This window comes from Acanthochromis polyacanthus, chromosome 14, assembly GCF_021347895.1.
Source record: "Acanthochromis polyacanthus isolate Apoly-LR-REF ecotype Palm Island chromosome 14, KAUST_Apoly_ChrSc, whole genome shotgun sequence".
Classification (NCBI taxonomy): domain Eukaryota; kingdom Metazoa; phylum Chordata; class Actinopteri; family Pomacentridae; genus Acanthochromis; species Acanthochromis polyacanthus.
This window is the reverse complement of record NC_067126.1, coordinates 38,966,350-38,981,333: the sequence shown is the minus strand read 5'-3', so window position 1 is coordinate 38,981,333 and position 14,984 is coordinate 38,966,350.

Sequence of the window (14,984 nt, the reverse complement as noted above, 5' to 3'; positions counted from 1 at the left end):
GATTCTAAATCAGCCCCTGTAGCTATCTCTCTGTGACTTGGACTGGCCACCTATCCACAGTGTATCTGCTTTTTCGTCATACGTCAGCTCTGTCACAGATATTCTAGTTTTTAACAGCTGAGAAACCAGTTTCTTCTAAAATCTAACAAGATTGCGCTGTAAGATTTACATCCGATTACTGTTGACTGTATTTTTTTGCAGATTTTAAGGCGATACAAAAAACACCAGGTCATAGTTTTATATAAAATGCAGTTTTCACGTCGTGTAATATTATCTCTTACTGAAAAAAATCCTTTACAGTGAGATGACTGTGAGAGTGTGATGAGCTATTTAAAGCCTAATATTCATTAAGTATTATGTCAGTATTTACATACACCTTCCTACGACGCGCACACCAGATAGAGTGGGTATAGAAAGTGGGTAGATGGATCGAAATGGATTTAAAGTTATGTCTAATTCTCCTACAAAAGTTGACATCTGATAAAAAGATGCAGGTGCCACAGTAGCAGCACTTCTGGTGCAGATCTACCCGTCACTGCACTGGGGGAGTGAACAGTGTCAGAGAAATTATTTGTACACATGTAAATTGCTCCACAACTAAATATATTTAGCAATGAAGCTAGAAGCATGCTGATGACAGATACTTACATTTTCCATTGACACTCTAGAGGTTATATTAAATTAGTTGACCCTGCTGGTATTGTACTGACACGGTCACAAACAGTGTTTAAGGCACACTTTGCAAGCAGCAAACACTTGAAAAGAAGAAAAGCTCTTAAAAAATAAAGATTTCAGCTTCTAAGAAAGCAAACTGGTATATTCATTGTCCTGTTTCTGGACTACAAATTGAGAATTCCTGCGGAAGTCCCGCCCTCCGCGGTCCGCTGTTGTAGCTCGATGATGTAACCACTTTCCAAATATAGCGTGTTGCTGATGGCTGAGCGGCGCCCCGATTGGCCGAGGGCGCCGTCGGTCAAGTGACGTCACCGCAATCGTGTTATTATTGTAAACAGCCCGCCTGCTCTCCACCGACGCTCTGTGCCGAGCCGACTACTCCATCCAGTCCTTTGTTCATGCAGCAAAAAAACACACCGACGCGACAAAGCACAGTGGTCGTCCGCCCAAACTGCGGACCGAAGCTCGCGGGAAAAGTTACACACACACGTCCCGAAATGATGACACCGCGTCCGTTCGGCCAAATAAAACGATTCGCGGTTGCTGCTGCGCGGTTGTTTGTGTTGATCACCGGGATCTTCTTGCAACCGGCGACTGCTCAAGGCTGCTGCATGAATAACAATAATAAACCGGGAGCCTGTGTGGAAGATTTTCCGGAGCAAAACACGTTCATAACAACTCAAATAGTGCTTTTTTACTCCTACATTCACCTCATATAAACTGATTCACCCACAAGATAGGTGTTTTTTGGTTTGACAGCAGTATAGTTAAACCCCCAATGGCTCCGAAATGGCAAACTGTTCCATGAGAAAACGCTCCAAACTTGTCATTTAGAAACAAACACGCACATTGACATCTCTCACAATGAATAAATAGGCCTGGAAGTTCTGTTCTATTCGACAGCATTACGGTAAATTGACTTTACTTTGTGCCCAGCGTCGCGGGGAATCGACCAAAACGACTTTATTTTTGCGTGACTGACACTCAACTTAGTCGAGAGGTCACACGGCAAAAAGTTGAAATTACTCCACTGAATGTTTAATGGCACTTACTCGACAGCCCTGGTGCGTTTCGGAGTGATCGACCGCATCTCCCGTCGCTGCCAGCCGGTCTACTGGTGACACCCCTCCACCTCGACGCTTTCCATCCACGGCAAGTTGACAACAAGCTTCCATTCTCCGACTAAGTGCAGTTTCAGCAAAGCTTCAAGGAAGTTGTTTCTTTTGTTCCAGTATTTTTGGTTGCGTCAATGTTGCGAAAAGAGAGAGAGGGGGGAGGGAGGCGGAGCGGTGGATATGGAGAGCGACCGAGAGAGAGAGAGAAAGGAAAGAAGAAAAAACATCTGAGCGCACCATACACTGGTTCGCACGCCTGGCCGTTAACGCACAGAAAACCCCCTCATCCAAATCCGCGATAAAGTCGTCTCATCAGCTCAGCTCACGTGTCCGGGACGACCAGCATCCCTCTCAAAGTGAAACAAGGCAGGCTGCTCAGCTCACGGTGCCCAGGTCCGATAGGCTCTCCAAGATCAGGCTACTACAGGTCTGTGCGCCCGTGCGCGCGTAGAGGAACGGGGGGGCGACATTTGCATAGCCCTGCTCGGTAACTTGGATCTCTCCAGACACCCACCGGTTCAGAACCGCGTACAAGCGTCCTTCCTTCGCTCTCGGTGACACTCACAGGCTTCCTCTTTGTTACTTCACCGAGCCAGAGTCTTCAAAACGCACGCAGCCTGCACGCCTTTTTTTCAAACTCTGCTAGTTCCCGGACAGTGCAGGGCGGTAACGAGACGCAGAGTAACGCGTTACCAGCAGCAGCAGCGAGTAGGAGTAGAGAGACTTACAGTTTCCTTCCACTCAAACAGAAAAACAAGTCGTTGCCGTTAAACTCGGTTCCTTCAGCATAAACAGCCGGACTGAATCAGACTTTTCTCCCCTTCATTCATCCACTTCTCCTCTTGACAGGTTACTTTCTACCACAGATGATAAATAGAAGGCAGAAAAAGTTCACTTTTCCCTGCATGGAAGGACAATTTGGGCATCTCTTACAGGCCAGGTAAATTTGATTTCTTGTTTTCTCACACAAAGAGGACCTTAAAGCAATGCAACAAGTATGGTGCAACGAATGGCACTTCCACCAGAATAACAGAAAAACCAAACAAATGAAGCAAAAGCAGATTCCTCTTTGATGCAACGCGTCCGTCACCGCTCTTGGAACAGAGGCGGGAGAGAGCTGAGACGGCTTACTATGCAGAAATAGGATCATGTTGGTTCATCGGATAAAAAGGTGAGCTCCCTGTTTCTCCGCCGCTGTTACAGTAGCGTTGCGTCAGGAAGTTGTTGGTGTCAGTGAAGTCACCATCAAGACGCCCTTCTCTCTCCCTCCAGCCTGACGACTTACAGCGGCGTGTGCTTGACGGGAGAGACCGTTTAGATCATTCCTACATCAAATCAAAATCAGCAGCTGCCTTCAGTTCCTAAATGTCCTTGAAAATATTTTGACCTCACAGCGAGAGAGGCTGCGGCTGGTACCGTATAAATAAAAAGGCTGCAGATTACAGTGAGGAGGAAGTGAAATTGTAAAGGTTGCGGGAGAATTTTTTTGAGGGGGGGAAAGTGAGAAAAAAATGCATATCTGATGAGAGTGACACCTTTATCACAACAAACCAAGAACATCCATTACGCCTGAGAGATATTCCTTTTGCGCACAATAGGCCTGCACTTTCAGGCCTGCTGCATATATTACAAAACTCTCTTGAAGCTATAGGAAATGTCTTCTCCTAACAGTAACATAAAAATCAAGGCCTGCGAAGGATAATCTGCAAAAGCAACTCCACAATAAGCCCCTTCTATACACCTCGCAGGCTGTGGAGATTGTATGATTAAGTTGGCTTGGAGCAGAAACACTAATCTGCATGCGTAAAAGACGCAGTGCGAGCAGGGAAAGTGTACAAGTCTGATGAGTTTTGATGGAAATGTTGATAAAATCCTGCTTCTGACGTAACATATTACTTTTGCGCAGTGTCCACCAATCGTGCCATCACTTTTCTTGTTCAAAGTGTACAAGTGGAAGAGGGCGAAGCTGCCACCCACGTTGCCTGAGCCTCGATTGCAAGAGAGCTAAAGGTGCTGCTTGTTATCAGGAGCATAAATCCAAAAGGTTACTCGCTCACCATGCAGCCTGTCACTAACGACGCTCTTATTGTCCAAACAGCACACATTTAACAGAGGAAATCGAGGTTAAATCGATGTTAAAGCGATGCAATGCACGTTGATCCTGCTTTTTCTTTTGCGCACCAGCAGCATAGGGCTTATATGCGCCACAGGTCACCTGTTACAAAGAGTGGGCTGCAGATACGTGGTGCTGCAAAGCGATAATAAAGGCAAAGGATAAAACAAACATCTAACAAACAGGGGGAACAATGTGTATGTTAAGCTCACTTTAACTGTTTTAAACTTACTAACTTAATGAGCATTAACAGAGCTCGTTTACAGCCTTTTAAGTATAATGTGCTGCAGTATGTCCAGCCTTACTCTTCTTATGAGTATTTAAATATTAAATACTTGATTGGATAAAATGTCCAACTTGTTTTCGGATTGGAGAAGCTTCACTATAGGAAAACGCACGGAGCTGCTCCGTTTCTTTGAGAGAAACGGGAGATTTTAAATTAAAAATAGGATTTTATTACCCATTTACATGTTAAATCTATGGAAAAATGCGAACATTTAATTGTCGTGACAAGATTTTTTAAATACTGAGCTTGGCAGAACTCATTTGCGCTTCAGAAACCCACTTTAAGTTCACTCCTGAACTATCAGGAGCTGGAAAAAACAGAATGACAAGTCCTCAATACACCCATAATAATATTTTGCCACCTATATTTGCTTTATTTTACGCACAGTGACTGTTTACAACTTCATGTTCCAGAGTTCTGTGCGTAAAATGTAGAGAGGAGCTGACAGAGCGGAAGAAAAGTAAGTAAAGACGCTCTCTCTGCGCGCGCGTGTGTGTGTTTGGGAGTATCACGCTCAGTTATGCAGCAGTATTTGAATATTTGCCCGATGTGTGGGCTGATGCAGAGTCAGAATGCAAAGAAGAAACAGTAATCAGGCACAATTATCTGTCGGGCTGCGGTTCCCCTTAAAGGTCATCGATGAAGAAACAAGACTGCAAAGGGAGCGCCAAAATAGTTGTGGAGAGACTTTATAATTTCTACATTTATACATGCAAACTCACATGTCAAGAAAGTTTGTGTACGCTTGTGTGTTTTTTCTTTCTTCTTTTCTGCCTTAACATTTGTTTGAATTGGAAAATAGAGAGATGCGCATTAAAAAAAACATTTGGAACTTTTTTAATCGACTCTAAGTTGATCATAATGCATCTCTACTTTCCCAAAGCCTGTCAAATCAGCAATCAGCAGCTCTTTTGTGCAATATATATGCATTTAAATGTTAATTTGTGAATTGGATTAACAAGATGGGCATCTAAACGTCGTGTTTTGTAATGTGAGTCTACGAGCAGTCTGGAGTGTGGTTAAAAAAGAGGAAAAGCAACCAAATATAAAGCTGCTTGGTCCAAATTTTCCCTTCCTTGCACTTTTTATAACTATTTTACAAAGTGTTACAGTTTTAACTTTCCAATCGATTATTTATTTGAAGCCTTTGCGTGAGGAAAATGTATCCAAGCGCACCAAAGGAGCGCGTTATTGCGCACGAATAGAACAGTTAAAAAAAAACACATCACACCTTTTCTTTTACTCAATTTAGATATTTAGAATATTAGGAGCAACAGAAAGGTCATATTGTGTGGGTGGAATCTATATGACTCAAAACGAAAAACCCATGAGCTTGTGTCTGTGTTTGTTTGTGTGTGTGTGTGTGTGTGTGTGTGTGTGTGTGTGTGTGTGTGTGTGTGTGTGTGTGTGTGTGTGTGTGTGTGTGTGTGTGTGTGTGTGTGTGTGTGTGTAATCGCGCACATGACACAGCTCAGCTTCTCAGCAGCTTTTCAGACCGTGAAGACGCCTCTAGATTATCCATTACACAGCCAGTAGATGTTTAAGAAATGAAAAAGTTTCTCCTAAACGACCTGTTAACTTGTACAAGCAAATTTTAACTTCATTCATTAGCCTCAGATCAAATTTAGTCTGAAGCCAAGTCAAAGTAAAGATAAGATAATCCTTTATTACTCCCCGTGTCCGGGGAAATTTCCCATGTTACAGCAGCATACATCATACAGTAGAGCAACAATAGTAACAGTAAACAACAACAATATAATGATAATCACAATCACAATCACATATGTCCAGGAGTGTAGGATGGGAAAGGTGGCTTATGGAATGAACATGCTGTACTACATCTTTTCACTCCATGGTGACTGTTTTTCTTGAAATTAAATCTTACATTCAGATACCAAAGATCTTGACAGCTGCAGAGCACATTTCACATGACTCCCATGCTCTCCACTCATGTCATACAGACTGAAAATGCATTGCCAGCATGCAAACACAACCATCACTCTGTCAATGGTATCCTTGTCAGCTGGGGACACATCCAAGATCAATGATGTTCACTCAATTAACCGGATGGATAAAATGTCAGAGAGGTTATGGATGGGACAGCGTATAGCTTTTCTCTCGGAGTGAATATGTTTACGTCCAGGACTGTGTGTCTGCAGGCCCGGAGAGAAGACAGTGGGTGAGGCCTGTCCCTTCTAAAGCACCCTGTGTCCAGAGCAGAACTAGGTCAACAGAGACCGCTGGTTGGTGAGTTGGAACGATGCTGCTCTCTCACACACACAGGAAAGAAAAGGAGGAGAGAAAAAAAGGCAGGAGAAGAAAATCTTTGCCTTCGATTGAGGGATAATTAGAGACTGTTTGACCTATTTGTCCCCTTAAATAAACCGTCGGCCATTTAGTTGAGGGAGTGGGTTGAGAGCACGTTGAGCCCTTCACTGGACCCCTCCAATTACGCTTTTTTAATGGCAAATTGCCTGAGTAAGTTCAGAGGTCTCCCCATTCTTTCCCTGCCTTTGTCTCCATCACAACTTACACTGAAAGATGTTCAGTGTACATGAAACAGCCAGCTACTGTCTGTGCCTTCATGTAAAGCAGCAGGGTGTATTTAAACCTGGACCAAATTTGTGCTTTTTCACTGGAGAACAAAAAAGTACAGTATGTGAGGCAAATACATGCAAAAAAGGAGAAAGAAAAAACTGAATTTAAATGCAGAAGTAAATAAAAGGTGCTATATACAATAATAAACGGTGATATGGACTGTAAATCAAGACTTTGCAGAAATTGGTGGCAACTTATAGTAACTTAACTTAAAACAACATCCATATATGCACATTGAGACAGGTATTCTGCATATTTACTGATGCACCTTTAAAAGCCATTCATCAAATCTTATCAGCAAACTTGCATGGAGCTCCAAACACAGTCCGTATAGCCGGGTCTATTCCTAGATAAGTGTCCAATATAAGCACTTTTATTTCAATTGTAAGAAGAAAGACGATTTAATGCAACCACAGATGAAGGGCTTCTAAGCTGTAGGTTAGAAACACTGCAAAACTGTCAGCATTTGCTTCCAACCTTACATCCAGTCTATGGTTATGTAATATAGACAGCGTGACCTGACACTAGCTGACAGGAAGTCACATGCACGTAGACGCTCATGCATCATGTGGCTCAGGTGGTAGAGCGGGTCGTCCAATGATCAAAGGGTTGGTGGTTCGATTCCCGCTCTCGCCTAGTCATGTGTCGTTGGGCAAGACACTTAATCCACCTTGCCTCTCACACTGGTGTATGAATGCGTTTGAATGTTGGTGGTGGTCGGAGGGGCCGTAGACGCGGATTGGCAGCCACGCTTCCGTCAGTCTGCCCCAGGGCTACAAATGTAGCTTACCACCACCAGAGTGAGAATGTGTGAGTGAATGAATAATGATGGATTCATTGTAAAGCGCTTTGGGTGTCTTGAAAAGTGCTATATAAATGTAACCATTATTATTATCATGTCTGCACGGACAAACGGTGTCCCATATTCACAGAGTGCTGGACTGGTGTCCATAGGGACAGCAAGTGTTCCTGTGATAAGTATCCTGTCCTACTCTGCTTAGTCTGTCCAGACAATGTGAAGCAACAGGTAACTTAGCGACCTGAGCCACACGCATTTCCCAGAAAAAATGAGAACACAATGGCCAACCACCAAGAGTATATGCTTCTTTTCTACTGACCTACAAAGATCCCGCCATTGCCCCGATACACACAACAACCCAACGTACCTGACAAGCAGAATGCACCTTCATCTGAATCCTGTTTCCTCTTTATTCTCACACGGGAGCCGGAGTCAGGCACCATTTGCATTTGTACAGTATGTGTGCGAGGGTGATAAAAGGCGCGGAGAGAAAACACACGGAAGTGACCAAACATATCAACTGTTGGAGGGCTTCAGCTGGTGCCTCATGAGTGAGGCCTATGACTAACATCGGAAAAGAGTAGGAGTGTGCCTGTGCCAATGTTGCCATACCAATACTGCAGAGAGAAGAAAGAAGGTAGGAAAGAGTGGATGGTGATTGGACCGTGCACGGACACACCAAATAAGACCAAAAATAGGAAGAGTGTGTGGAGTGGGAAGCCACAGCAACACATCCCTATTTAAGTAAACATGTACATTTTGTTGACCCCAAAAGACTTACATTTAGGCATGTTGTGTGTGAGATTAGAGTGTTGTTCATAAATCATGAACAGAACGTGTGTAAATGCATGTCTGTGGTTGTGAATTATTAACTTTCTGTGCTCATCAGACAGTCTGCATGACATGTGCTGCCTTTATTTTTACGCTCAGGCGCAGGATAGCATGCAAACAGTCATTCCAGCCGAACACAACACAAAGTGAAGGGACTTAAAGGGGAAGTAATCACTAAATTCGTCTGCTTCCTCTTCTCTGCTCCACGCGTATCCTGCTTGTGAAGTTAGCTGAACAAGTTACCGCCATGAAGGCTTCCCTTTCAATTTACAAGTCGTGACACGGGGAAGGTTCGAAAAAGTACAAGGCCACCCAATCCGTGTAGTCCGTGCCCTCGTATCCCATTTATGCTGGTCTTTATTGATACATGGCTGTGAGTAATAACCCTGCCAAGAATAGATGCTCTTCATGGCAAAAGGAGAATTTCACAGCTTCATCTTTGCCAGTTATTTTGTTTGATTATCCCTGACCAAATTTTTTCTCCATTGTGTGGACTCACACCCTCACATCACGATGAGCCCTCCCTCATTCCCTTCCTATCTCTCATCCCTGCTTCTCTCTGTCCCACACTACATGCCTCTCTATTTATACTGTTGAGTCAGTTTGCCACTGACAGCAACTGAGCGATAAGAAAGATTGAATCATCACGTATTAGAAACACCGGCTTTCATCTATCAATATTCTCTTAAAAGGAAACACTGAGTGGTACCGGCAGTTCATTAAAGTATACGGCCCAGCTACAAAGAAAAGTGGGCATAATCATAACCTTGCGCTCAGATAAATAGATTAAAGTGGGCTTTAAACAATGAACACATCAGCGGGTGCCCAGTAGAATGTCCTCAGCATCGGCAGTGGCTCCAGAGAAGGAGAGGTGTAACACTCCAAGCAGGATGCTGGTATATAGGTGTCTGGTTTCAGATGGCAGGCATGCTGGGAGCACAGTGTGGAGCACAGCACAGCCAAGTGGACAACAATGGAAACACGCAGAGACACAGGTGTCCTTACAAAGAACCCAATATGTAATACAGCGTGTTTATCCGTGAAGCCCGGGTCCATGTGCATACGTGTAAATATGCTGTCGTGCACATAGCAGGCGTTCACCTACCGCACACGTAGGCCTGCCACAAATGCATTTGTGTGTGTTATGCATTTATGTGTGAGTTTGTATTAGCTCTCTGGTATTGATTCACTTGCACTCTAGCTGCACTTTAGCGGCGCTCATGCATACTTCCCTCAGGACGGCAACACCTGCAAATGGAAATGAAGCAAGTATTCCTGAAAGAGACACGCGTGGCTGTGGGAAGATTGACGGGAGCGAGAAGCCGCCTTGTAGAAAACAAAGCATGGAAATTCACATCCCTGTCATTGTGTCTCATATTGTCTCCATGCCTATTTTTCCTTTCTCTTTATTTACAAGTCCCTCTCTCTCTCTCTTTCTCTCTTTTTCTGTCTGCTTCTTGCTCTCTCCCTTTAACTCACTGGAGGATGCTAACCCATCAGGTCCCTTGGCTCCCCTCCATGGGATGATGTCATTTCAGATGACATCACCATGCAGTGTATGTGTGTTTGTGCTATGTGTATGAGTGTGTGTGCCCCCCCCATCCTCCTCCTCCTCCTGCAGCCCTCCCCCTGCCTCTTTCCTCAGAGGGAAGGTGCTGTTTGACACACACCCGCTATACTCAGACCATCAGCCAAACTGCCTCGCTAGCACAAGTGCTCGCAGAGAGGAGGGCAAAGAGAATCAGAGAGACAGACACGGACTGCCAGGAAGGCAGAAACACACAAACACACGCACAAAAGAAGGAGGCGAGGTGGTCTTTGGAGTGGTAGTGGCGTGATGCGAGGGCAGAGAAAGAAGTGTGGAGGTGTGGCGAAATGGCTCAGGGAGGGGGGAGAGGGCTCAGAGGGGCAAGTTAGTTTAATTACACAACATTGCTGCAACTATAACACCACAAAGCCCAGCATAAACTGTCATTAAGAGGGAAAAAAAAGTAGTGCACGGAGGAGTGCCACAGACTGTCTGAATTCCTTTTGGCTCTATTGTCTGTTGTTAACACGGTTATATATAGGACTTAACATTCTGGTTCGAGATTTTGGGTAAACAAATGAGCCTAAAGGAATAATTCAAACATTTTGGGAAATAGATTTATTTATTTCCTGCCAAGAGTTCATTGGTAACTGTTGGAACATTGAATTTAAGGCTGTATCCGGTTAGTTTAGCTTTATATACTGACTGAAAACAGAGGGAGACAGCTAGCGTAGCGTTGCCAAAAGGTAACAAAATCCACCACAAGCCGATTTTAAACACACCAATGTAACAAATTGCATCTTTTTTTGTTCAGTTCATGCAAGAAAAGGAGAAGAAAATGATCAAAATAATGATATCTCAATGTCAACTATTTTCTGGTGCAGCTGACCCGTCCATACACCCCAACCTCCTCACTAAGCAGATTATGTAGCTCAATAACAATGTCATCTTACTTCTGTCCTCCAGTCTAAAGGACTTTGTCACAAAAATGAAAATGTATGCCCTTTTGGGACTTTCTTTTTTTGGAAAGACAGTCTCAAACTACCTACAACCCATTTTAAACATGCTAATGTAACAAACTGCATCGTGTTTGTTTAATTTTTACAAAAAAAGAAGAAAATAATCAAAATAATGATATCTCAACATCAACTATTTTCTGGTGCCACTGACCCGTCCATACACCCCAACCTCCTCACTAAGCACATTATGTAGCTCAATAACAATGTCATCTTACTTCTGTCCTCCAGTCTAAAGGACTTTGTCACAAAAATGAAAACATATGCCGTTTTGGGACTTCTTTTTTTAAAGACAGTCTCAAATTATAAAATTACAGCCCATTTTGATCATACTAATGTAGCAAATTATGTCCTGTTTGTTTAATTCATGCAAAAATCTTGAAAATATTAAGAAGATAATGTTAACCTTTTCACAAGGGATTATGTCACGGATTACTTCCTGATCCTGTTGACCCATCCATACACCCCAACCTCCACACAACCTCCTTTCCTCCCATTACACGTCCAATGACTGCTAGAGGATTTTGTCCAAAATGTAAACATATGTCGTTTTGGGGAATTTATTGGTCAGACGGTCTTGAACTACCGACATTTATCTCTAAGACTCACAAATTACCACTTTATACTTCAATAAAAACAGCCTGCTGAAAGCTGTTACAATAAAAGGCATCACCACGCAGCCCTTCGCCTTACTGAGCTCAGCTTTACTCCGCTGGAGGTAGGAAAGGATGTTGTTGTAATGATTCAATTTCTTTACAATTATTCGCCGAGTACCGGTGACAAGCAATACTCTCAAATTTTTTGCCATGACTAATTTGGTACAAAGATCTTCTCACTCACGTCTTTCATAGGAGTCTCAGTGCAGCAGAGGCACTCCCACACTGAAACACGCCTGGGCTTTATTGAGCACAGTTGGCACCGTCTGAACCAATGATGTCATCCTGTTGAATGGGCCAGCAATACGGGGATCAGCAAGTTTCTGAAATGAGAAACGGCGGGGATAGACATCATGTGTAGTAGTAGATATCGAAGTCATTATGATGGAGAAGTATAAGTCGCAGCATTTTTTTAAATGTATTTTTTTTTGGTTGTGTTTTGTCTCGGACAATAGTGAGCTTTTCTAGACTGTGTGACCGCAAAAGCTGGTCTCAAATTACACGTGGCAAGTCTCAAAATATTGAGACATGGTTGGAGGTTTTCTGGTGGCTGTGCTGAAGAGTTTTGATAAGTGGTTTTACAGTCTGCCAGTGAAATCAGTTGTTTTCAGCCGGGGAGATGTAACATAGCATGACACAGATTACTAGCATCAGTTTGAGGCATTAGCAGACTGATTTCTAGAGACGGATGTGTGTATGTGTTTAGGTAGGGGGATTTCATTATTAGTCCTATAACTAGATGGTGAGGTTCAGGGCTTTGGTCATGGCGTTCACCCGTCTGTCCCATGAGTGCAGGCCAAGGCCCCCGTCACCTCCACCTGCTCCAGCCTCCAGAGGGGACTGGGGCTAAATTTAGCCCAACGAGGAAGCTCGTTTGTGGACGCGAGGTGGGATAGAGATCCTCCAGATTGTTGGAAAACTGGGGCCGTCGTTTTTGTGCCAAGCATAGAGGGAGGGTATTTACTGCAAAAAATATTGAAGACCTCAAGTGTAACAGCATTTTAAAAATAATATTTATGGAATATTATGCATTTATTTGTAATGATTGCAAGGGATGGGTAATAGACAAGCAGTTTCTTCTTCCAGAATGTGCATCTTAATTAATGGTGATCTCCTGACTTTTTCTCCTGTGCTGTCGTGAATGTTTTTTAATGAAACGCCTCAACAACTGTCTTTTTATGTCACAGTGGAAAGAGCTTGTGTTAGTATGCCGACACCAAATTTTTCAGCTTCCATCCTCCAAAATATTAATCTCAACCATCCTCGACGATGGTTTAAACACTCACATTTAGCCATGTACATTCAGACAAAATGACAACACAAAAGCCTCACAATCACAATTACTTTGCAGCAACTGAAGACTGGGTAGTAGCAGCATAGATCACTCAGAGTGATCTCTATGTACTGTAGTACTGGGTAAACATACAGTATGTAGTAGCAGCTTATTCAATGTTAAAAAAAAACTTCTGTAAGAATTACAGCTAAAGTAATTGTAGAAAAATTTTAGTAGCAAAACTACAATAGAAACATAAAATAACATAAAAAAACACAAAAAATCTTCAGACACAAAGCTATTATAAAAACATAAGAAACTTTCAATATTAGACATAAAACTACCATAAAAATGGAGAAACAATATAATATGAAACATGAAACTGTCACAGAGGCAAAAAAACTACTGCAAAAAAAACTAAAAAAATCTGCAATATGAGACAAAACTACCGTAGAAATACCCAAATCTACAGTAGGAGGGACAAAATTGTTATAAAAAGACACAAAATCTACAGTATTTTCCATTTGTATCATTTTGTTGTAGTAGTACAACAAAATGAGTAGTACTTTTCTTCTAAAGTAAATTTTATTTGGTCTCTAAAAATCATCTTGTGACCTCTTAACCCTCAGGCTCTACAGTCTTACAGAGATGCTAGCATGGCTGCAGTTTCGTACTCTTACTATAACTTAGTCTGTGCGACTGTGGTGATTAGTCTCGATCTCATCTTCGTGGTGTTTTCTACACTTCTACCATCTGTCGTGCCAGAAACAATGGACTGCTTAAGTGCTGATAGCCTACAATGTAAATGCAGTGCACAAAACAAGCATTGTTTGATGATTAAACTGATGCAGCACGGTGCAGGATCGCCATTAAGTTATGGTAAATACTGTCATTTAGAGTGTCCTGAAGTGCCCCTCTAACACATTTTTAAAGCAAAAATCAGGGAATAATTTGATGCTTAGATGGTGAAAATAAAGGCGAGAAAACAGGACTACGAGCCTCGGTGGAAGTGGGGAGGACATTTTTTGCAGTGGTGAGGGGGCTGGGCAAGAAGTCCACCCAGAGTGAGACGTGGACCACAGCCAAAAGCTCACACTCTCTCCCTGCACTTCTCAAAGTAAAGAGTTGTAGTGTGAACACGTGCACGGACGCACACATCCGTTCAGACGCACGTGCACGAGCGCATGTGCACTCCTGCCTTGCATGCACCTGTTGTCCTATATGGATCATGCAGCTCTCCCTTGAACAGGAGGTAGAGCACTAAGAATTTCCACCTGTGCGTGGGAGGTGAGTGTGTGTGTGTGTGTGTGTGTGTGTGTGTGTGTGTGTGTGTGTGTGTGTGTGTGTGTGTGTGTGTATAACTGACGGATAAAGAGGGAGACAGTAAAAAAAGGAGGAGAATGCCAGCAGTGGATGACTTGAATTGATTTTCCCCTTTTAAAAACACATTCTTTAAGTCAATCCTCCGCCCTTCAGCCGCTCTTTGTCCACCCTTCCAAGCCCCTGCTCTCCCCCCACCGCCCTTCACCCTGTGGGCCCAAATGTCGCCCTAACATTGACATGTTTTGGGTCATTTCATCTGATGGGATCTCCTGGGAGGAATTAGCATGTGCAAAAGAAAAGTCCACAGTTTTAAAGGCTCAGTGTTTCCAATTTGCCGCCACATGCTTCAAATTAGCCACGTATTTACTAAGGTCAGGCACTGGGCACGGCGCCCGTGGGGGAGCCTGTGCAGGGGTTTGAGAGAGCGAGTGAGAGCGAGGCGAGTCAGTTTAATTGCAGTCCACTGCCGCGATCGTTATTATTTATTTAGTTCAGCCTATTGCAAACAAATGCACAGGAGCATAACTGTTTCAACAGATTGTTGCCTGCTTAGTGTAGAAGTTCAGTAGGTATCCAGATAATACAGTCATTTCAATATTCAGATAGACTCACACACTGGGTTCTAATCAAAGCTTCTTCCTGAACACACACGGCTCTTTTCACACTCACAGGAAAGGTCTTGCTTCGAGGCAAATGAAGTTCTTTTTACTTAGTGAGCAGATATATATATATATATATATATATATATATATATGGTAGCAAAAATTAACA